General features: G+C 39.0%; 1 long non-coding RNA gene and 1 other non-coding gene across 3 annotated transcripts in view; one reads left to right on the top strand and one right to left on the bottom strand.

Annotated features, from left to right (window-relative positions):
- LOC129397970 (uncharacterized) overlaps positions 1-26,129 on the bottom strand; it is a 41,740-nt gene that overhangs the window by 10,712 nt on the left and 4,899 nt on the right. For both annotated transcript variants that reach the window (XR_010112289.1, XR_010112290.1), the window contains exon 3: positions 12,900-13,081. This is a non-coding gene — a long non-coding RNA (uncharacterized LOC129397970). The remainder of the gene's footprint in view (positions 1-12,899; positions 13,082-26,129) is intronic.
- Positions 8,429-8,501, top strand: TRNAM-CAU (transfer RNA methionine (anticodon CAU)). Its single transcript has one exon. It is a non-coding gene; the product is annotated as a tRNA-Met (tRNA).

Here is a 26,129-nt window from a genome sequence, read left to right on the forward strand (position 1 = left end):
TCACTTATATGGTATGGTTATGTGACTACATATGAAATACATGAACAGGGATTGAAATTTAAGTTGTTACAAGTTTAAAATAGCTGGTTATAATTATATAATTATAAAATGTTTTAGGTAAACCTCACGATAACCACGAGACAAAAACCTATAGTAAATCCACAAAAGATAAAGAGAAACAAATAACAGCATACTACCACAGAAAATAATTGAATCACCAATCAAAACAGCAAGAGAGGAAGAAAGGAACAAAAAACCCTAAAAAACAACCAGAAAATACTTAACAAAATGTCAATACTACGTCCTTAACTGCCAATAATTGCCATCATGTAAATGGATTAAATTCTTCAATATAAAGATATAGAATGGCTAACTGGATTTTTAAAAATATATCCCAAAAAAGACCCAACTATATGCTGCCTACAAGAAATTCACCTCACCTTTAAGGACACACAGATTGAAAGTGAAGAGATGGGAAAAGACATTCTCTGCAAATGGAAACGAAAAGAGAGCAGATATACTTATATCAGATAAAGTAGACAAAGTCAAAAATTGTGAAAAGAGAGAAAGGGGTCTTTATATTACGATAAAAAGGTCGATTCATCAACAGGATATAACAATTATCAATTTATATGCACCCAACATTGGAGCACCTAAATATAGAAAGCAAATATTCATAGATCTGAAGAAAGAGATAGACTGCAATAGAATAATATGAGGGGACTTCAGTCCCCCACTTTCAACTATGAACAGATCATTCAGAGAGAAAATCAATAGAAAATATTGGACTTGATATATGCGTTAGACTAAATGGACCTAACAGACATATACAGAATATTCCACCCAACAACAGTAGAATGTCACTTCTATTTAACATGGTGCTGGAAGTCCTAGCCAGAATACACATTCTGGTCAGGTGCACGTGAAACACTCTCCAGGACAGGCCATATATAAGGCCACAACATGAGTCTTAACAAATTTGAGAAGACTGAAATCATATCAAGTATCCTTTCTGACCACAATGGCATGAAACAAGAAATCAACAACAGGAGGAATTTTTGAAAATTCACAACTATGTGGAAATTAAACAACATGCTCCTGAACAACCAATGGGTCAAAGAACAAATCATAAGGGAAATTGAAAAATTACTTTGGGACAAATGAAAATGGAAATACAATATACCAAAATTTACAGGATACAAGAGCAGTTCTAAGAGAGTTTTCATCAAAAAAGATGAAAGATCACAAATAGACTACCTAGCATCCATTACACCTCAAGGACTGGAAAAACAATCAACTAAGCTAGTTACAAAGTTAGTAGGAAGACGGAAATGATAAAGATCAGAAGAAGTAAACAGAAGATAGAAAAAATAAAGAGATCAACCAAACTAAGAATTTTTTTAAAGGTAAATAAAATTTACAAACCTTTAGCTAGACTGATTAAGAAAAAAAAATGCAAAGACTCAAATAAAATCAGAAATGTAATCAGAAATGAATTGAAGAGGTAACAACTGTTACCACAGAAATACAAGGGATTATTTAAAAACTACTACGAACAATTATATGCCAACAAATTGGATAACCTAAAAACTGGATAAATTCCTAGACACATGCAACTTGCAAGACAGAATCAGAAACTCTGAACAGAGCAAAAACAAGTAAGGAGATTAAATCAGTGATAAATCTACCATCAGAGAAAAGCCTAGGACCTGACAACTTCACTGCTGAATTTGATGAAACATTTAAAGAGGCAATACCAGTTCTTCTCGATCTCTTTCAAAAAACTGAAGTAGAGGAAATACTCCCAAACACATTTTACAAGGCCAGCATTACCATGAACCCATTGCCTGAGGAGAGCACTACAAAGAAAAAAAATTACAAACCAATATCCCTGATGAACATGTATGCAAATATACTCAACAAAATACTAGCAAATTGAATTCAACAGCACATTTAAACAATTATTTACCATGATCAAGCAGGATTTATCACAGGGATACAAAGACGGTTCAACTTATACAAATCTGTAAATGTGTGATCCACCGTATTAACAGAATGAAAGACAAAAACCATCTCATCATCTCAATAGATACAGAGAAAGCATTTGACAAAATTTAACATTCCTTCATGTTTAAAAACTCTCAAAAATTAGGTATAGAAGGAATGTACCTTAACACAATAGAGGCCTTTATAGGACAAACCCACATCTAACATCATACTCAGTGGGAAAAAAATTGAAAGCTTTCCTTTTAAGATCAGGAATAAGACAAGGATATCCACTCTTGCCACTTCTATTTAACATAGTACTGGAAGTCCTAGCCAGAGCAATTAGGCAAGAGAAAGAAATAAAAGACATCCAAATTAGAAAGGAAGAAGTTAAATTGTCCCTGTTTGTAGATGACATAATCCTATATATAGAAAACCCTAAAAAACTCACCAAAAATCAAAACTGTTAGAAATAAAAAACAATTTCAGTACAGTTGCAGAATACAAAACAACATACAAAAATCAACATACAGAAGCTAGCATTTCTATACACTAATGGCAACCTAACCAAAATAAAAAATTTTAAAGATCCCATTTACAGTAGCTACAAAAAATACTTAGAAATAAATTTAACCAAGGAGGTGAAAGGTCTGTATGCTGAAAACTATTAAACACTGATGAAAGAAATTGAGGAAGACACAAATGGAAAGATATCCTGTGTTTATAGATTGGAAGAATTAATATTATTAAAATGTCCATACCCCCCCAAAGTGATCTACAGATTCAGTGCAATCTCTATCAAAATCCCAATGACATTTTTCACAGAAATAGAAAAAAAAACCCTTAAAATTCATATGGAATCACAAAAGTCCCCAAATAGCCAAAGCAATCTTGAGCAAAAACAAAACTGGAGGCATCATACTACCTGACTTTAAAAATATACTACAAATATATAGCAATCAAAAGAGCATAGTACTGGTGGAAAAACAGACATATAAACCAGTGGAACAGAATGGAGAGGACGGAAATAAATCCACACATTTATAGTCAATTAATTTTTGACAGACGTGCCTAGACACATAATGAGGAAAGGATAGTCTCTTCAATAAATGGTGTTGGGACAACTGGATATCTACATGCAGAAAAATGATAGGAGGACCTTATCTCATACCACATACAAAAATCAACTAAAAATTGATTGAAGACAAACATAAGATGTGAGACTCTAAAACTTCTAGAAGAAAACATACGGGGAATGCTCCATAACATTGGTCTGTGCAATTATTTTTTGGATATGAATCCCCCCAAAAACAAAAAGACAAAAATAGATAAATAAGATTACATGAAACTAAAGAACTTCTGCACAGCCCCCCCCCCACCAAAAAAAATCAACAGTGAAGAGACAACCGATAGATTGGGAGAAAATATTTGCAAACCATACTTCTGTAAGTGGTTGATATAAAAAATACATCAGGAACTCAACTCAATAGCAAGAAAACAAATAACCCAATTAAAACATGGAGAAAGGACCTTAATAGACATTTCTCAAAAGAAGACACATTGCCAACAGGCATATGAAAACTTGCTTAATGTCATTTGTCATCAGGCACACGCAAATCAAAACCACACCTGTTAAAATGGCTGCTATCAAAAAGGCAAAAGATAACAGGTGTTGGCAAGAATGTGGAGAAAAGAGAATCCTTGTACGTTGTTGGTAGGAATGTAAATTAGTGCAGCTGTTTTGTACAGCAGTTCCTCAAAAAACTAAAAAGAGCACTATCATATGATCCAGCAATCCCACTTCTGGGTATATGTTCAAAAATCGGGCTATTGAAGAGATATCTGCACTCTCATGTTCATTGCAGAATTACTACTAAAGTAGCTGAATCAACCTAAGCGTCTATCAGCAGATGAATGGATAAAGAAAATATTACAACTGCACAATGAAATACTATTCAGTCTTTTAAAAAACAGAAATCCTGTCATTTTCGATGTCGATGAACCTGGAGGGCATTGTGTTAAGTGAAATAAGCCAGGCGCAGAAAGACAAATACTGCACGATCTCACTTAAATGTGAACTCTAAAAAAGTCAAACTCATCAAAGCAGAGAGTAGAATGGTAGTTACCAGGGGCTAGGGGAGGAGATGGGAGGTAGGAATGGAATTAGAGAGATGTTTGTCAAAGGACACAAAATTTCAGTTAAACAGGAGGAATAAGGTCAGATCTACTGTGCCGTATGGTGACTACAGTTAATAATAAGTGTATTCTGTACTTTATAATTGCTAAAAGAGTAGATTTAAGTGTTCCCATCACACACACAAAGTAATAGATACGTTAATTAGCTCGAGTTAACCATTCCACAATGTATGCATATATGAAAACATCATGTTGTACATCATAAATATATACATTTTGTATTTGTCAACTAAAAAAATTGTAAAAACGAGTATTTAATGCTCATCTCAAAATATAAAAAGCCTGTGATGCAAAGGGTTTCTATGGTGTAGTCGTTACCACGCTGGCCTAACACTTGGAAGGTCCTCTATTTGAAACTCAACGGAAACAACAGGTTTCTCTGGTCTCCCAGAATCTGACCGGGAGTGGCCGCTTCTTCCCGGGAGTCCAGAGCTGCAAGGAACAAGTGATAATCCCGCCTCTTTTAAAAGAAAGATCGTCATCCTGGGATAGCTGTGCCAAATTAGCAGGCCGCTCTGGGCGGGCGCTCCCCAGCTGGGACGTGCTCGCTTCTCTCCCTGAAAATCTGGAACGTGAAATCTTACAGCACCAGACTTTTCCAGTGTCCACTTTCTCCTGGCTACGTTTTCCCCTCTCCCTCGCAGAGGAATAGCCATCATGCCCTTGCCCTTGGCCATTTTTGAGTAGACTCGCCTTAGGTCGAGTCCTGGTTCCCCATTAATAATCCAGACATTTCCTTTGTTCCGAGACGCAAGAAATGGTGGGTAGTCGCGCACATCTACTCCTGAATAAAGGAAAGGGCAGAAAGTTTTGCGGTGGGCGACGAATGAGCTCAAGTGGTAGAGTACTCGCTTAGCATGTGAGAGGTAGTGGGATCGATGTTGTCACTTAGGGCCGCATGTCCATACAGTACAACGTGGAGAACGGCTTCATTAGTCACCTGTCGAAGAAAACGAGGAAGTACCAGCCATCTTGAATGCTTCACTGGTAAAAGACCTACGGGCATAAAGAAACAGTGCTAATAATAGCCCCTAAAACGTTCAGTGGACAGTACCCATTTTCTAAGTTGTTTTCTCTTTATTCAGAGGAAAGAAGAGATCCCAAGAGGGTGGGATATACCCAATTGTTCCTTTTCTCTCCTTCCTGCAGCTTGACCCAAAATGCCAAAATGCAGCACAGCTCTGGAAAATGCAGGGCAGAGCAGGATGAGTAAAACCCCAGCTTTCTTTCTGGTCAGGGCGCTGTAAAGTGGAGTTCCAAGTCACCGGAAAGTCCTGCTGAGAGTGTGGAAAGCAAACCCACAAGTGGTTTGTCAACTCACCGAGTGCACCCCTGAGTTGCGAATATGTAGCTGTAAGGAGCAAAACCAAATACAGAAAGCTTATTTTTTCCCAATTTAAAAACATGTTTTGTGATTCTACTTTAGACATCTTGAATAGGCAAATTCATGTAGACAGAAAGAATAGAGGTTGTTGGGGAGAGGGAAATGTGGAGTTATTGTTTAATGGGTACAGAGTTGCTGTTTGGGATGCTGAGAAACTTCTGGAAATGGGTAGTGGTGATAGTTGCTCACATTGTAAATGTACTTAATGCCACTAAATTGAACACTTAGAATTTTAAATGTAAAATGGGTTAAGTATATTTTACCACAATAAGAAAACACAAACTCTTGTTCATTCTTTAATTTAGCACATAGTCTCATCATCTGTTTTTCTCCACACCAGCTCATCTGTTCATCCTTCTATTCATTTGACAAATACTTAGAAATGTCTAGATTTATTGCTCCATTCATCAGACATTAATTCAGGATCTCTTGTGTGCCACAGTTTCAAGACTTCTCCCTCAAATGTTTACACCAATGTCTTGACAAATACCATAGATCTTTCCTGCACAGCCTCTCCAGAATGTTTTTCTTACCTTTCACTCATGTTTCTCTTGCCCATTCTACCACCTTTATGGAGGACGTAGTCTGCACCACAAAGAATAATGGGCACTGGAGCTACGGAAAGACTCATGCAGTTCACTTCAGAAGCTGACGGAATAAATGTGAATAAACCTCAATTCTTTAATCTATTTATAACTTCTTTCCATTTCTCTTCAATTACAGTCTTCCTGTTCCCAAGCTCTTTGACATCCAACACTAAACACCTTTTTCTTGAATGTTAATTTGGTTATGTAAGCTGTCTGGAATTTTTTCAAGGGTTCTTAAGTCTCAATGTTTTCCCAATCATTATCTCCATGTGCACAGGCATTTCAATCACTACTTCCTTTCATTTTATAAACAGGCACACACACAAGCAGGCACACATGCACTTGTGCACTACACATCCCAAGTGAACAGGCGTGTTTGCTCACACAGGAATTCCTACATCTATGCCTGTTCCTTCAAACTCATGTGCATTCTTCCTCATCTGCATCCTTCAAGGTTCATATTTATCCCTTTACTACAAGCTGATCTTTTAATCCCCATGGTTCTTGTCTGTAATACTTTTGTGATTTTTGCTGTTTTCTTATGTGATGTGAATATGTGAGTTCTATATGATGTAACTTTAAAAGACTTGAATATAAGTATGTGTGTATATATATATAAATCTAACATAAATATATCCTATATATCTTAGAAATCTAAGATATATACATACCTTGAACATCTTAGATATATCTATCTTAGATTTAGGAAGTCTGAGGGTTTCCTCAGTGTAGTATAGAGGTTATCTCACTCACTTGCCTAACACGAGATGAGGCCCTCAGATAGAAAGACAGATGTTATATAATTATAACGCGTCTATTCACCGAAGGGACACAACTGTCCTAAATATGTCTGTTTCTGGCCACAGAGCTTCAAAACTTATGAACGAAATGGATAAACCAGAAAGAAAATAGAAAAATCCAATTACAGTTGCAGACATTAACACTCCTCTCTCAGTAATTGATAGATTCAGGAGAGAACAAATCAGCAAACATTTTAGAGAATAGGACAACAGCATCCACCAATGGATCTAATAGACTTTATAAAGCAAAATCACAATTTATGTAGAAAGCCGAGCCAAAAAAATCAAAGAAAAGCAAGATCATATTATAAGTAGGAAATCACGAATGGTCAGAGTGCAGAAAAGTGACATTATTGAAACTGATATTTCTGAAACAGTTACTTAAATAGCAGGAAGACTGATAAGGGCGAATCTGTAAGTGAATCTTTCCTTGTCCATATGTATCCTGCTTTTTCTTGAGGTCTGGGCTGGCCAAATGTCTCCTGAAATTCCTGGGCCTACTACAGTGTCTGGCACAGAGCATCTCTCCAGCAAATATGTACTGAATGAGTAGAAAGGAACTGACGGATTCAGAAGAGACCTGCAAGAATAATGTTCAGTATTTGGCAAATCACTGAATGTGGTGTTTGAAGGAGGACAATGAGTGAAAGTTGACTTGGAAATCTAGGCCCAGGAGGAGGTTGAGAATTAGATATGTGGTATATGAATGAATGGACTACTGCGGAGAAAAACAGGCAGAGAGATAATGAGCAGGAGCAGAGAAAAGACTCACCTTTTGGAATCTAAAATAAATGTGCTTGTCAGTTCAGGCTTTGCCACCTAGCATCTCTGGCACCTTAGAAACAATAATTATCTGAGCCTCCATTACATCTAGAAAGTGTACATTAGGATACATCGTTTTGTTAGCGAAATTCAATTGGACTACGTAAACGCAAGAAATCTGGTAGTATACTTAATAGCACACAAGAAAAAACAAAGGGGTAAAAAACAAAGAGGGTGCCATTATAAGTATTTTGTGTTTTTTTGTAGCGGCAATGTCTTCAGTCATGTAGATGCAAGTGGAGATATGAAGGAAGACAGTAGTATGATCAAGAGACAGGTTTGATGGCTATTTCTTCATTCATTTATCCAGGTGGTCAGTGAACTATCATGAACTCAGAACCTCCTGTCTCTTTTCAACAGAGGAGACCATGGAAAGTGTAAGAGTGACTAAGGTTTCTGAGGGAAGGAAAAGGGAAAAAGAGCAGCAAAAGACAGGTACAATTGATCCTGGTAACGCAGAACCCAGACGGTCCTATGAAATACTGGAAAGGCGTAGACTCCTCTGGTCGTGGGTATGGAATCTTCCTAGTGCAGCGTTGATTGATACAGAGTAATTTTCAAGTAGGATTGATTGTAGTTTTTGAAAGCTGAAACCGTAACGTAGGTGGGAAATACACTTCAACAAAATGGATGTTGCCCAAACTCAATTGCAAGTCCTCTTAGTGCAGCTGGCAGCGCGTCAGTCTCATAACCTGAAGGTCCTGAGTTCAAGCCTCAGAGAGGGCATCGCTTTTGCCAAAGAAGTTGGATACACTAAATATCGGAACGCAAATGCTCTAGCAGATAAGGATTTGAAGACTGACCCAATATTTGTAGAAAATGGAAACATGACTTAGGTTTTCTTGTTTTTTCGACTTTCCAGTGGTTTGAGTAAAATGAGTGGTGAAAACAGAAGAGTAGATTACACCAGAAACTGCAAGCTATGTCATATAATTGGTCTTTCTAGCTGACACAGGAAGCAGGAGAAATTTCTCTTCCAACTTCCCGCTCTCAGGGTCACCTCACACTAATTATTGGGTGGATGGGTGAAGTCATTTATTCTTTTAATCATCCAACAAATATTTCTTCAACACATATCTTGTTAAGAGACTGGGGTCAAGAGTGAATACAACGCAAACATTCCTACCTCTGTGAAACTACATCCTACTTGGGAGGAGTGGGGTGAAAGTGTATTCAGCACAAATATTCCTACTATTGCGAAACTACATCATACTTGGGAGGAGTGGGGTGAAAGTTTATTCAGCACAAATATTCCTACTATTGCAAAACTACATCATACTTGGGAGGAGTGGGGAGAAACAGACAGGAAACAATCAAAAATATGTAAGACGTGATGTGACGATGTCTACTGTGAGGGAATCGGTAGGCAGTAAAGGGTTTGGGAATGTGGAGGTGGCACATTCAGCTTTCAGGAGGACAATCAGGGACTCTGTCACCTTGACAACTTTAGTCTTGCCTTCTTCTAGCCATCTTGCTGAAACACTTGTGTCCATGTTTTTCTAACACTGTCATAAGAGTACTTTTACCTATCAAGGCAACTGGGGGTTAGGAGAGCTTTTTGCCCAGAAGGCTAGTTGGCTTCCTTGGAAAACTGATGATACATGAGGACTGGGGTTGTCAATCCCTCACATGTTTCTTCATATGAAAAATGAGGACTGTGGGATTCTCTGGCTGGATCTCAGCACCTAGAGATGGATCTGGGCAATAGGAACTGCTCAGTATTAGCTACTGCTTTGGTTGCCTTCTCCCTGTGGAAAGCTGGCCTCTCACACTGAATTTGTATCATAGGCACTCATGAGGGTCTTGACTATATCAATATCTGATGGGAGACTTTAGTGCAGTTCTGTTGTCGTAGCTGATTTGCTCATTTGGTAGCTAGCATCCAGCTTCTTGTGAACATTAAAATAAAATAAAATAATAAAATAAAATAAAATAGATTATGGAGGAATAGAATACAGATACATACTAAGGTATAATTTTCCAGACAAAATGGATTTGGATAAAAGAATCTAATTAAGAATTTGTGCATGGTTCTTTTAAAATTCCTTTGATTTTTTTTTTTTTTTTTTTGGCCTGTTTTTCAAGTCTCCAATTTTTGTCACCCTTCTCCCATCAGGTCAGAGAGAAAGCCAATGGTCAGAAGCAATCTTCCAGCAACTGCCATAGCGCTTTCTCCTGCCTGCAGATACCTCTTTTTAGTCAGCCTTTATGGGAAGTAGCAGCAGCATCCGTTCCCAGAGAGCAAGCTCTGGAGTAGCTGAGCTAACCCCAGTTGCTAATCTGAGCTAATCCCAGTTACCCCAGTGGATTTACAGATTGAGGGTAGAACCCAGCAGGGTTCTCTTCTTGGAAAGAATAGGCTTCCCTCTAAGGTTTCACATAGATACTGGGTGAGGAAACAGCCCTAAATGGCTTCAGAAATTGAATGCTCTTTGGGCAAAGCAGGAAGCCCTGCTGTGGAAGAGCATCATTTGAGCATAAATCAGGTTATCAGGACAAACAGAGTGTTCAGGAGGTCTAGATGGTTAAGCAGAGAGCCTCATCAGAATATCCGTGGTGAAGAGAAACAATCTTGTTGGGAGAAGGATAACCATAATTGGGGACTTAGAATAAAGGCTAAAAATGATTCAAAGAGAATGCAAAAAGAATCAGGCACAAATCTTTACTATATTCTGTTGTGCAAATCTCACCTTACTATGTGTTTGTATTCTATTCCTCCACAATCTTTATTTTATTTTTATGTTCACAGAGACTTGCTGGTTCCAACTAAATGAGCACAACAGCCAGTGACAACAGAACTGCACTTAAATAGTCCCTCATCAGCTCTTGAGAGCAGATTCCTTAAGGTGAACAATATTCCACATACAAGGACTTTTCAGCAGTATGCATTAGAAATGGAACTGAATGTTTATTATTCTTTATATAAGTTGGTTGATATGACTTTTCAGCTTCCCTCAGTAACATTATCTAAATTTTGTAGATGACAGTAAAGCTCAGAGGAGTTAAACCATTTTCCTCAAATCACGTAGCTTTAAACAGGAAAACCAGATATGAAAAGCAGATTTCTGTCTAAATTAAAAAACAAAAACAAAAAAACTTGAGCTCTTGCTTTACCCTAGCACATAGTCTCGCCATCTGTTTTCTCCACACCCGGTCATTCATGTAACATTCATTCACATAACAAATACAAATAAATGAGTGGATTCATTAATCGGCTATTAATTCAGAATCTCTTTTGTGTCTACCACTCTAGGCTCAAGACTTCCCAGTGTCTTTGTCTCCTCTCCCTCAAATCTCTCCACCCAATGTCTTGACAAATAAAGTAGATCCTTCCTGCACAACATCACCAGAATCTTTTCTTCCTTTTCTTTCACCTCTGTCATCATTCATGCTACAGTGTTTATGGAGGATGTGTTTTGCAGCATGAAGTGTCGTGGGCACTAGCGCTGCAGAAAGACTTCTGCTGTCCACCTCAGGTGCTGACGTGATAAATGTGGGTAAACCTCAATCCTTTAATATCTTTATGACTTCTTTCCCTTTCTCCCCAGTTCTTGTTTTCTCATGTTCAAGCTCTGACATTCAAAACTAAACACCTTTCTCTAACATGTTGCTTTAATTATTTAAGCATTCTGCCTGGGATATTTTCAGTTAGTCATGGGATTTTTCATAAAACTCTCCCAATATATCTCCAAGTGGCCAGGCTTTTCAATCACTGCTTCCCTCCATGTGTATTTCACACACACACACACACACACACACACACACTCCACTTAAATTGAACAGGTTTATTTCTTTACACACGAATTCCTACAAACAGCCCGGTTTTCTCCACCATATGTACACTCCTTCTCTGCATAGCTCAATTTTGATTCTTACACCGTGTTTTACATATTCTTACACTCTGATATGATCTTGTCTCTTATTCTTTATGGCTCTGCTCTGTAATTTTGTTGTTGTTGTTCTGAGATATAGTTGGACATGTAACTTGTACATGACACACCTTAGCAAGGAGGCAACTCATATCTCAGATGTAAGTGAAAGAAGCACTCTCCAGGGGTTTCCTAGGGGAGTGGTCAGCACGCTGGCCTCATTGGTGGAATGGCCTAGTTACGAAAACAGCAGGAGCTTCTTGCCTTCCAGAAATCTGGACCATCTCACAACCCCCAGACAGTCTCAGCTACAAGGAAAAGTGATAATTCCATCCCACTTTTATAAACACACACACACAACACACACACACACACACACATAAAATCATTTAATCATTTTTAATCATTTAATCATTTTTAAAAAATCTCTGACACTTTAGCTGGGCAGGTCTAGACATGTCCTCCTTTGCTGGGATGTGCCTTTTTCTGTCCCGGAATACCCTAAACTTGACATTTTGGCAGCACGAGTTTTCCCTTTGTGACTTTCTCCTTGTTCCCTTTCTCCTCCTTCTTTGCAGAGAATGAGTAGCCACTGCACCTTGCCCTGGGCCATCAGTGAGAAGATCTGCTCTTAGTAGAGCCCTGCTTTCCCGCTGAAGGCCCTGAAATCCCCTGTGTTCCAGGACACCCACTAAGGATCAATAAAGCTCCCCTGACGTGGGGAATTAGCTCAAGCGGTAGAGCGCTTGCTTAGCATGCAAGAGGCAGTGGGATCGACGCCCACATTCTCCAAGCTTTATTATTTGGACCTTGGGTCTCCAAACACTCAAGTATCCAAACCCAAGTTAGTGTCTGAGAGCAGGATGCTGCTTTGGTTCAAGACATAGGAGCAGCAACAATACAGGGCTGGTGACGGCTCCCTCCTGGCATTCAGTATAGTGTAGATCTACTGTGTAATTCATTTGCTGTTTCTTCAAGGAGCTGTGAAACCAAGGGACATGTACAACTGCTCTTTTCTCCCTGTTTCTGCTTGCAGCTTGGTCCTAAACGTCAGACAATCGTGAAAGGTGCAGGGCAGAGCCACCTGGGTAAACACAGCCTCGGCTTTCTGCTCAGGGGACTGAAACCAGGATGTGTCAAGTAACTAGAATGTGCCTGGACAGATACTGTAGAAAGCAAACCCATAAAGTTGTTCATGAGCTTGCGGACACACCTGCCAGCTGTGAATAAGTGGCTCTAATCCCAAACAACTTACCTACAAAGAGCCTGAGAGCTGAACTGCGCAATGGCCCACTTTCCAGTCCTCACTGAAGTTGCACACACTCCGGAAATCTCTGAACAGTAGCGTAAAGGCTTTGCAAATAGAGTTATCTTTGAAACAACAACACGTGGAAGGCTGGTTGGTACTTGGAACTTGAATACAAGGCAATTTTGTGCCTGCAAAAACAAAAATAGCAATATTATTCTCAAGATTTCAACAAAACACAGTGTCTCATCACATAATCCAAAGAAGTCCAGGTTACAAGCCCCAAAATCTTCGGCATTATGAAAAAAACAGGGAGATCTTCATTCACATGGCAAAGAGACTCCTCGAATAACAATACTGAGAGGACACAGATGTCAAAATCATCTGACGCATACAGTAGAGCAGTTATGATAACAATGCTCCTAGAATTAGGGGATAACATTCGTGAAGTGAATGGAAAGTTGGAAAGTCTCAGCAAATATCTGGAATATATAAACACCAATTTTAAGCTTAAGAATTTAAAAAAATGTATTAACCAAAACTCTTAGGGGAAATAAAAAGCTTAACTGGATGATCTCAATAACAGAATGCAGATGACTAAGAAAAAGTCAACGAACTTGAAAACAGAACAAGAATACCTACATAATCTGAGCTATAGAGAGAAAGGAGTATTTCTGTAAATGAACAGAGGCTCAGGGACAAATTAAAAAATAGCAAATCTAACATTCACATTATTGTAATCTGAAAAGAAGAGGACAAAGAGGTCTTTGTGGGATAAAACTTTGAAGAATTAATGGCTGAAAATGTATCAAATTTGTCAAAAGATATAAACCAGGTTTTTAAAGTTCAGCAAAGGTCAAGCAGGATAAACCCAAAGAAACCCAACCCATTTCAAGACATATCATAATCAAACTGCTGAAAACGACGAAAGTACAAAACAATCTTGAAAGCAGTCAAAGGAAAATGAAAAAGAAACTACCATATGAATGAGTGTAGATTTCTCATCAGGAACCATAGCGGCCAGAAAAAAATGTCATAATATTCAGTAAGTAACAAAAGAAAAAGACCTATCAACCCAGAATGCTATGTGGAGCAAAAGTATCTTTCAGACATAAAGGCAAATAAATGCATTCTCATTGGAAGGTAAGTCAATACATTCTCATTCTTAGCAAGAATGCTGGAAAAGAATTAGCAAAGATTTGAGATAAGAAAAGTGATACCAGAAGGAAACTTAGAACATCGTCAATGAAGGCACGAAAGCAGAAATAGAAAATGTCTGGGTAGACATAACAGACTGTTCTTCTTCTCTTGAGTTCCTTAAGGTATGTTTGATGATTGAAAGCCAAAATTGTAACTTTATCAGAAGCAGTTGTCATCGTATCGAGATGTACTACATAGATAAGATAAAAGGGTAAGTGTAATGGGCCTAACTCTTGATGAAGTTTCTATATTCAACTTGAATGGTAAAATATTGATTCTAAGTATACTGTGAAAAGTTATATATGTATATGGTAATCCCTAGACCACTTACTAACCAGATTGAAATAAACCAAAACAAGATAGACAGAGGAACATAGAAGAATTAAAACAAAGGGAACAAAGGTTAATACATTATTAAATAGATCTATCTAAAAACTTATCTATATTAACATTATATGTAAATGATCTAAATCCTTAATTAAAAACTAGAGATCATCAGAATGTATTAAAAGTAAATATGCTGACTGTAAGAAAGCCACCTGCAATACACTTATATATCAGAATAAAAGTTATATAGCAGATTGAAGGAAAAGAGTGGGAAAGATACCTCATGCAAGCATTAATCAAAGACAGCTGTGCTGTATACATTAAAATCAGACAAAGTAGATTTGAAAGCAGAGAAACTTTTCAGGAATAATGAAGGCTGCTAAATAATTACGATTGTCCATTCTCCAGGGAATACTGTTCCAAATGTATATGAGGACACAGATTTTCAAAACTCATAAACAAAATTAGATAAGCCAGGTAAAAATAGAAATATCCAATTTTAGTTGAAGACACTAAAACTCCTCTCTCAGTCATTGGTAGACTTAGTAGACAACAAATCAGCCAACATATTGGAGAACTGAACCACACCATCCACCAATGGATCTGATCAACTTCATAACGCAAAATAAAAATTTAGCCAGAAAGCAAAGACAAAAATTAAAAGAAAAGTAAGATCATGTTATAACCAGGAAATTAAGAGTGGTCCATCATATAGAAGGGTGCTATTATTGAAAGAGTTTGAAATAGTGACTTAGTTATTTTGAAAGAGTTTTGAAGGCATTATTTAGCTGGAAATGACAGAAAGACTGAAAATGGTGAATCTGGAGGTGGATCTTCCCTCATCTATATTTATCTTGTCTTCTTTTGAGGTCTAGGGTGTCTATACTTCCTCTGAATTACCTGATCCTACTACAGTGTCTGGCACAGAGCATCTCCCCAGTGAATATGTACTAAATGAGTGGAAAGTAATTGATAGATTCAAAAGAGTTGTGCAAGAATAATGTTCATTATTTGGCAAATCATTGAATGTGGTGTTTGATGGAAGACAATGAATCAAAGTAGACTTGAAAGGTAAGCCCAAGGCCAGACGTGGTGGCTCATTTCTGTAATCCCAGCACTTTGGGAGGCCGAGGTGGGCAGATCCCTTGACGCCAGGACTTTGAGACCAGCCTGGGCAACCCAGTGAAATCCTGTCTCTACAAAAAAAAAACAAAAATTAGCCGGGCGTGGTGGTATGCATCTGTAGTTCCAGCTACTCAGGAGGCTGAGGTGGGAGCATCACTGGAACCCGGGAGGCGGAGGTTGCAGTGAACAGAGATCACACCAGTGCCCTGGCAGTAAAGTGACACCTTGTCTTAAAATGAAATGAAATGAAATGAAATAAAATAAAAGATGAAAGTTAAGCCCAGGCCGGGCACAGTGGCTCGCACCTGTAATCCCAGCACTTTGGGAGACCAAGGCAGGCGGATCACCTGAGGTCAGGAGTTTGAGACCAGCCTGGCCAATGTGGTGGAACCCCGTCTCTACTAAAAATTCAAAAATTAGCGGGGTACCTGTAGTCCTAGCTACTCGGGAGGCTGAGGCAGAAGAATCACTTGAACCCAGGAGGCAGAGGTTGCAGTGAGCCAAGATTGTGCCACTACACTGCAGCCTGGGCAACAGAGTGAGACTCCAACTCAAAAAAAGTTTTTAAAAAAATTTTTTAAAAAGTTAAGCCCAAAAGGTAAGTAAAGAGGAGGTCTGGAATTAGATATTTGGTGTATGAGTGAATGAGCTAAAGTGCAAAAGAATGGGCAGAATAACCGTGAGCTGGAGCAGAGGGAAAAATATCACATGCAAAATCTAAAAATATCTGCTTCTCAATTCGGGCTTTCCCACTTAGCAGCTTTGGCACCTTAAAAAAAAAAAAAAAAAAAAAAAAAAAAAAAAACACTTGACCAGGCACGGTGGCTCACGCCTGTAATCCCAGCACTTTGGGAGGCCAAGGCGGGCGGATCAGGAGGTCAAGAGATAGAGACCATTCTGGCTAACACGGTGAAACCCCGTCTCTACTGAAAAAATACAAAAAAATTAGTCGGGCATGGTGGCGGGTGCCTGTAGTCCCAGCTACTCGGGAGGCTGAGGCAGGAGAATGGCCTGAACCTGGCAGACGGAGCTTGCAGTGAGCCCAGATCGGGCCACTGCACTCCAGACTGGGAGACAGAGCAAGACTCCGTCTCACAGAACAAACAAACAACAAACAACAGCAACAAAAACGCACTTAGCCTATCTGATTCTCTATTACTTCTAAAAAGTGCATACTAAGGCATAATTTTGTTGGCAAAAGTCAATCAGACTACATCAAGTAAACTCCCTAAGTCTCCTAGTATAATTCATGGCACAAAAATATGAGGAAAAACGGGGAGGATATGGTTAAAAGTTTAGTTTGTATTTTTTGTTGAGTGAATGTCTCCAGTCATAGAGATGCAAGTGTAGATACACAGTAAGAGTAGTATGAATGGCAGACACCTTGGAAGGCTATTTCTTCCTTCCTTCATTCAGTTGGTCACTCAATGAACTATCATGAATTGAGCACTACCTCTGTTTCTTATCAACAAAGGAGACTACGGAAAGGAAGAGTGACTAAGATCTCTGAAGAAGGGAAAAGCTAGATGACTGGGCCACAAGAGGAAAAAAAGTAGCAAGACAGGTACAATTGTGTCTGGTCCCTCAAGCCAGAAGGTCCTATAATTATGTGAATACTGGAAACGGGTGGACTCCACCTGTCCTGAGTGGGGAATTCTTCCAGTGCAGCATTGACTGATAAGGAGTGATTTCCAAGTAGCATTGATTGTGTTTTTAAAAGCTAGGAATTGATAAAGCAGCAGTGCGTGGGCAATGAGATTTAATAATCTGGATGTCACCTCTTAGGAACAGTTGCTCTCTTAGAGCAGCAGGCCACCTGTCAATCTCATATTCTGAAGGTCCTGAGTTTGACCATGAGACAAGGCACAGCTTATGCCGCTATTTCCATTAAGAGAAATGAAATAGGTGTGATAAATAATGGAACACAAATGCTATGAGATAATGATTTCAAGACATACCAAATATTAGCTTAAATTTTAAAAGTGAGTTTTCTTTTCTTTTCTTTCTCTTTCTTTCTTTCTTTCTTCCTTCCTTCCTTCATTCCTTCCTTCCTTTTTCCTTCTTTCCTTCCTTCTTTTCTTCCTTCCTTCCTTCCTTCTTTCCTTTCCTTTCTCTGTCTGTCTTTATTTATTTTTTCCTTCTTTTGGCTTCTCAGTCGCTTGAGTACAAGGCGTGGTGAAGGCACATAAATTACACCAGAAACTGCAAGCTATGTCATATGTCTACCTCTCTAGCTGATAGGGGAGGCAGGGGAAATTTCTCTTCCAATTGCCTGCTCTGAAGGTCATCCAAACATAATTATGGGGTGGGGTGGGTAAAGTCTTTTATTCTTTTAATCGTCCAACAGATAGTTCTCAACACATATCTTGTTAAGAGACTGTTTTGGGTATAGCAATTCGCAGTGAATAAAATACAGATATTCTCACCTTTGTGATACTACGTCAATGTTGGGGGAGTGGGGAGAAAGAGACAGAAGCAAAAAAGAAAAATAAACAAGAAGTCATGTGATGTTATCTACTGGGAGGGAGTCATTAGGCAGTAAAGGACTCGGCAGTGTGGAGGTGACACATTCACTTTTCAGGAGAAGAATCAGGGAAGTTGTCACCTTGAAGATATCATTTAGCTTCCCTTTCTTCCAATAGTCTTTCTTTACATGGGAAATGAGGACTCTAGGATTCTCTGGCTGGATCTCAGCACCTAGAGATGGATCTGGGCAATAGGAACTGCTCAGTAAGCATTACCTACTGCTTTGGTTGCCTTCTTCCTGGCCTCTTGGATTGAGCTTGCATCATACGTGTTCAGTAGGAACTTGCTTAGTGGATTTACAGGTTGAGGTTAGAACTCACCAGGATTCTCTTCCTGGAGAGAACAGGCTTCCCTCTAAGGTTTCATATAGACCCCGGGTGAGGAAAGACCCCTAAATGGCTTGAAAAATTGAATGCTCTTTGGGCGAAGCAAGAAGCGCCACTATGGAAGGGCATCATTTGGGCATATATCAGGGTCTCAGTACAAAGATGAGTGCTCACGTGGTCAAGACGGTTAAGCAGAGAATCTCACCAGAATGTTCACGGTGCAAAGAAATAATCTTGTTGGGAGAAGGATCACAACAATTGGGGAATTAGAATACAGGCTAAATGAGATTCAAAAATAATACAACAAGAATCAGGCACAAATCCTTTACTACTACATTCTTTTGTACAAATCCATTTTGCCTAGAAAATCCTACCTTACTATGCATCCCTATTGTGTTTCTCCACCATCTATTTTACTTTTTAAACTTTATTTCATTTTTATCATCACAGAAGCTCATTGCTACAAAACAAATGAGCAAATCAGCCAATGGCAACAAAACTGCACTGATCTCTCTCCTTAGACCTTCAGAACATTTTCCTTAAAGGTGAACAATACTCCACGTTCAAGAATTTTTCAGCTCTATGTGCTAGAAACTATACTGACTATTTATTAATTTTTATGTAAGTTGGTCGATATAGTTTTTCAGCTTCCCCCAGTATTATTACCCTAGTGTTACAGATGACACTGAAGCTCAGAGCAGTTAAACCATTTTCCTTAGATCACATAACTTTAAAGAGGGAAACCAGATATGAAAAGCAGACTTCTTTCTCAATGAAAAAATCACAAGCTCTTGCTTTAGTCTAGCACATAGTCTCATCATCTGTTTTCTTCACACCAGCTCACTCATGTAACATTCATTCATTTACCAAATACAGATAAATGAGTGGATTTATTCTTGCATCGATCAGATATGAATTCAAAATCTCTTCTGTGTCTGCCACACCGGGCTCAAGACTTGCCAGTGCCTTTGTCTCCTTTCCCTCAAATCTCTCCACCCAATGTCTTGACAAATACTGTAGATCCTTCCTGCATAAACTCTGCAGAATCTTTTTCTTCTGTTTCACTCACCTCCTTCTTTATCCATGCTATGATGTTCATGGAGGATGTTTTCTTCACCATGAAGTGTGAAGGGGATTGAAGCTGCAGAAAGACTCATGCTGTTCACCTCAGGAACTGACACAGTCAATGTGGATAAATCTCAATCCTTTAATATCTTTATGACTTCTTTCTCTTTCTCCCCAGATCCAGTTTTTCCATTTTCAAGTTCTTTGACATTTAAAACTAAAAACTTTTCCCTAAAATGCTGCTTTTCTACCTGGAATTTTTTCAATGAGTCTTTAGCTTTTATAATATTCTCCCAACATATCTCCAAGCATCCAGGCTTTTCAATCACTACTTCCCTCCGTGTATATTTTACACACACACACACACACACACGCCACTTAAATTGAACAGGCATATTTCTTTACACAGGAATTCCTACAAACATTCCACCCTATACCTACCCTAGGTTTTCTCCACCCTACGTCCACTCTTTCTCTGCATTGCTGAATGTGTTTTCTTTATTCTTTCACTCTGATATGATCTTTGTCTCTTATTCTTTATGCCTCTTATCTGCATTTTTTTGTTATTATTGTTCTGCCATGCAGTTGGATATGTAACTTTTACATGACACACCTTAGCAAGAAGACAACACATGTCTCAGATGTAAGTAAGAAAAACACTCTCCAGGGATTTCCTGGTGTAGTGCTCAGCACCCTGGCCTCATTCCTGAAAGTCCCTGGGTGTGGAAAAAGCAGGAGCTCTTTGCCTTCCAGAAATCTGCATCATCCCACAGCCTCAGCTACAAGAAACAAGTGACAATGCCATCTCTTTTCTTTTAAAAAAATCATTTAAGCATCCTGAGATATCTGTGACACATTAGCTGGGCAGGGTCCTTCTGTGGGACATGTCATTTTCCGTCTCGGAATATGTGAAACTTGACATTTTGGCAACACCAGAGTTTTCCCTTTGTGACTTTCTCCTTGTTCCCTTTTCTCCTCCCTCCTCACAGAGAATAAGTACCCACTGCACTCTTGCCCTGGGCCATCAATGAGAAGATCTGCTCTTAGTGGAGCCCTGCTTTCGCGGTGAAGGCCTTGAAGTCGCGTGTGTTCTAGACTGCCCACTAAGGATGAAAAAAGATGCTGTGAGATGAAGAAGTAGCTCAAGTGGTGGAGTGCTCGCTTAGCATGTGAGAGGTAGTGGGATTGATGCCCACATTCTCCAGGTTTCACTAGTCGGACCTCAGGTCTCCAGGTTACAGTGGAAAAAAATATGTGTTAGACACTGATCTCAGAAAACAGTAGGTTAGACACTGATCTCAGTAGCAGCCTGGACACTTCTTTGGCTCATTATGTAAGGGCAGCACCAATACGGGCTTGACTAAGATTCTACTGGTATGTGGTATAGTATAGATCTATCGATGTGTAATTAGTTTTCTGTTTCTTTGAGGAGCTGTGATACAAAGGGACATATCCAGTTGCACTTATTCTCCCTGTTTCCTCCTGCAGCTTGGTCCTAAATGCAGCATAATTACGGAAAGCGCAGGGCAGAGCCACTCAGGTAAATACAGCCCCAGCTTTCTGATCGGGAGACGGAAACTAGGAGTTGCCAAGTAACCAGGAAAGACACTGTGGAGAGCAAACCTGTCAAGTTGTATGTGAACTCCTGGATGCGCCTGTGAGCTGTGAATAAGTGGCTCTGATCAAAGACAACTTATCTAAAAAGAGCCTGAGAATCGAACTAAGTGATAGCCTACTTTCCAGTCCTCACTGGCCACTGGGTTGCACATACTCCAGAGTCTCTGAATAGCAGTGTTAAGGCTTTGAAAATAGAATCGACTTTGAAACTACAACACACAAGGCTGGCTGGTTATTGGAACTTGAACACAAGGCAATCACGTGCCTGCAAAAACAAAAATAGCAATATTATCATTAAGATTTCAACAAGACACAGTGTCTCATCACATAATGCAAAGTACAACCCCAAAATATTCAGCATATGAAGAACCAGGACAATCTTAATTCACTTGGCAAAGAGAATCCTCGAATAACAATACTGAGAAGACACAGATGTTACAATCATCTGACACATACTTTTAAACAGTTATTACAACAATGCTCCATGAATGAAAGGATAACACTCTTGAAGTGAATGGAAAATTGGGAAGTCTTAGCAAGTATCTGGAAGCTCTAAACACTGATTTTAAACTTAAAAATTAAAAAATGTATTCATCAAAACTATTAGGAGAAAAAAAGCTTCAATGGGTTATTTCAATAACAAAATTGAGACACTCAGAATAAAGTCAATGAACTTGAAAACACAACAAAAATACCAACCTAACCTGAACAATAGAGAAAAAGGAGTGCTTTTGCAAATGAACAGAGCCTCCGGGACAAACAGAAAAATAAGAAAAATCTAACACATCATTGTAATCCTGCAGGAAGAAGAGAAAAAGGTCCTCCAGAAAGAAAACTCCGAAGAATTAATGGCTGAAAACATATCAAATTTGTCAAAACACTTTAGAAGTTCAATAAATGTCAAGTAGGTTAAACCCAAAGAAATCCATACCCGGACACATCATAATCAAACTGCTGAAAACTAAGGAAAACCATAAAAATCTTGAAGGCAGCCAAATGAAAATAAAAGGGAAATTGCCACTTGAATGACTGTGGACTTCTCATCAGAAACCATAGGGGCCCAAGGAAACATTTACTAAATACCAAAAGAAAAGACCTGTCAACCCAGAATGCTATGTAGAGCAAAAATATCTTTCAGACTAAAAGTAAATAAATACATTCTCACAGGAAGGTAAACTGAGAGAATTCATTGCTGGTAGAACTGCTGGACAAGAATTAGCAAAGATTTAAGATGAGAAAAATGATACCAGAAGGAGACAGGACACCATCAGTGAAGGAACGAAAGCCGAAATAGAAAATGTCTGGGTAGACATTACAGACTATTATTCTTCTCTTGAGTTCCTTAAGGTATGTTTCATGATTGAAAGCAAAAATTGTAACTTTATCTGATGCAGTTGTCATTGTATCTAGATGTGCTACATACATAACATAAAAGGGTAAAGGTAAAGGGCCTAACTGCTGACGAAGTTTCTATATTCAACTTGAATGGTAAAATATTGATTCTACGTATACTGTGAAAGGTTATATATGTATATGGTGATCCCTAGACCACTTAGGAACCAGATTTAAATAAACCAAAATAAACTAGGAAGAAGAACATAGAAGATTTAAGACAAGGGGAACAAATGATTAATAAATTATTAAAAAGTAGATCTATCGGCTGGGCACGGCGTCTCACGCCTGTAATCCCAGCACTTTGGGAGGCCGAGGTGGCTGGATCACCTGATGTCAGGAGTTTGAGACCAGCCTGGCCAGCATGGTGAAACCCTGTCTCTACTAAAAATACAAAAAATTAGCCAGGCATGAAGCCGGGTGCCTGTAATCCCAGCTACTTGGGGGGCTGAGACAGGAGAATCACTTGAACCTGGGAGGCAGAGGTTGTAGTGAGGGGAGATTCCACCATGGCACTCCAGCCTGGGTGACAAGAGCAAGACTCCATCTCAGAAAGAAAAACAATAGATCTACCTAAAAACTTATCTATAAAAACATTAAATGTAAATGATCTAAAACAATGAATTGAAAACCAGAAATTGTCAGAATGTATTATAAATGAATATGCTGACTACAGGAAAGTCACTAGTAATATACTTATATGTGAGATTAAAAGTTATATAGCATATTGAAAGTAAAGAATGAGAAAAGATATGTCATTTAGGCATTACTCAAAGAAAGCTGTGGTGGATATATTCAAATCAGACAAACCAGATTTTAAATTGTAGAAAACTTCCAGGGATAAAGGGGGCTGTTACATAATTAGAGGTGTCAACACACCAGAGAAATAATGTCCCAAATGCATATAAGGACACAGGGCTTCAAAACTCGTAAGCAAAATTGGATAATCCAGATAAAAATAGAAAAAATCCAATTACATTTGCAGACGTTAACAGTCCCCTCTCAGTAACTGATAGATCCAGTAGACAATAAATCAGTAAACACATTTGAGACCTGAACAACATCCATACAGCAATGGATCTAATCAATCAACTTTCTACAGCAAAATCGCAATTTGGGTAGAAAGAAGAGAAAAAAAATAAAAGAAAAGCAAGATCATGCTATAACTAGGAAATCAGGAATGTTCAGAGTGCAAAAGAGTGATATATTGAAACTGACATTTTTGAAAGGGTTATTTAGCTGTAAATGACATGACACGGAGACTGAAATCATAAAACTGGACGTGGATCTTCCCTTCTCCATATTTGTCCTGCCTTCTCTTGAGGTCTGGGCTGCTTGAATCTTTAGAATCTCCTGAACTTACTACAGTGTCTGGCACAGAGCATCTTCCCTGTGAATGTGTACTGAATCATTGGAAAGGAATTGACAGGTTCAAAAATGTTGTGCAGGAATAATGTTTACTATTTGACAAATCACTGGATGTGGTGTTTGAAGGAGAAAAATGTGTCAAAAGTTGACTTGGAAACAAAGCCCAAAAGGTAAGTGAAGGGGATTTGGGGAATGAGATATTTGGTGTGTGAATGAATGGGGTGCTGTGGAGAGGAGTAGGGAGTAAGATTGTGAACTGGAGCAGAGAAAGAATCACGTTTTAAAATCTAAAACATCTCAGTTCAAGCTTTGACACTTAGCAGCTCTGGCACCTTGGAAACAAAACTTATCTGAGGTTCCATTACTTCTAGAAAGTCCAGATTAGGACACATAGTTTTGTTGGTGAAACTCTATTGGACTACATGAAGTAAATTCAATAAATCTCTTAGTATAATTAATGGCATACAAGATTTGCTTTACACTTTTTGTAGCAGGATTGTCTCCAGTCGTGTAGATGCAAGTGGAGATAGAGAGTAAGACACAGTAGTATGGACAGGAGACACCTTTAAAGTCTATTTTTTCATTCCTTCATTCATTCAGTTGGTCAGGCAGTGAACTATTATGGACTGAACATGTCCTGTGTGTCTTTTCAAAAAAGGACACCACAGGAGGTGTAAGAGCGATTAAGATCTCTGAAGGAGGGAGAAGTCAGATCACTGGGCCACAAGAGGGAAAAAGTCAGCAAAACAGGTACAATCGTTCTTGGCCTCTTGCCTCAAGATGGTCGTCTTGTTAGATGAATACTAGAAATGGGTAGATTCCACCTGTCCTGAGGATAAAATTCTTTGGGTGCAGGATTGGCTGATAAAGAGTGATTTCCAAGCACCATTGATTGTGTTCTTTGAAAGTTAGGAACTGATAAAGCAGCAGTGCTGGGGAAAATAGCACGTGGGATGTCAACTCTTGGGTGAGAACTGCCCTCTTTCTGCAGCAGGCCACACATCAATCTCATAATCTAAAGGTTTTGAGTTTGAACATCAGAGAGGATACAGTTTTTGCTGCTATTTCAGTTGAGGGAAACAAAATGGGTGCACTAAATAATGAAATGCAAATGCTATGAGATAACAATTTGAAGACTGACTCAACATTAGCTTAGAATGGAAAAGTGATTTAGGTTTTTTGGGTTTTTTGTTGTTGTTGTTTGTTTGTTTGTTTTTTGGCTTGTCAGTGGTTTGAGTAAAATGAGTGGTAAAGGGATATAGATTACAGAAGAAACTGCAAGCTATATCATATAATTGGTCTTTCTCACTAGCTGATGGAAGAAACGGGACATTTTTTGTCGAGCTTTCTGCTCTCAAGGTTACCCAATTGTAATTATGAGGTGAGTGGGTGAAGTCATTTATTCTTTTATCCTACATGTATTTCTCGAGCACGTATCTTGTTAAGAGACTGTTCGGGGTACAGCCATTCAACAGTGAAAAAACGCATATATTCTTCACCTTTGCGAAGCTACTTTCTAGTTGATAGGGGTGAGGAGAAACAGATCAGAAGCAAACAAGAAAAATACACAAGATGTTATGTGACAACGTCTACTGGGAAGGAATCCATAGGCAGTAAGGGACTTGGGAGTGTGGAGATGGCCCATTCAGAAGCTTTTAGGAGCGGAATCTGAGAAGTTGTCACCTTGAAGACATCCTTTACCCACCCTCCACCCCCTCCCCACTCCCCACTCCTGCTCCTTCCTTCAATCATCTTTCTTCACGTGGGAAATGAGGACTGTGGGATTCTCTGGCTGGATCCCAGCACCTAGAGAGGGATCTGATCAATAAGAACTGCTCAGTAAGCATTACCTATTGCTTTGGTTGCCTTCCCCTTACGGAGTGCTGGCCTCTTGGATTGAGCTTGCATCATAGGTGTTCAGTAGGAGCTTGCTTAGTGGATTTACAGGTTGAGGTTAGAACCCACCGGGATTCTCTTCCTGGAAAGAACAGGCTTCCCTCTAAGGTTTCACATAGACCCCGAGTGAGGAAAGAGCCCTAAATTGCTTGAAAAATTGATTGCTCTTTGGGCAAAACAAGAAACCCTCCTATGGAAGGGCATCATTTGGGCATATATCGGGGTCTCAGTACAAAGATGAGTGCTCAAGAGGTCAAGATGCTTAAGCAGAGAATCTGACCAGAATGTTCGTGGTACAGAGAAACAGTCTTGTTGGGAGAAGGATGACAATTGAGGCCTTGGAATATAAGCTAAATAAGCTTCAAAGGGAATACAAAAAAGAATCAGGCACAAATCC

This window comes from Pan paniscus, chromosome 5 (genome assembly GCF_029289425.2).
Source record: "Pan paniscus chromosome 5, NHGRI_mPanPan1-v2.0_pri, whole genome shotgun sequence".
In the NCBI taxonomy this organism is placed as follows: domain Eukaryota; kingdom Metazoa; phylum Chordata; class Mammalia; order Primates; family Hominidae; genus Pan; species Pan paniscus.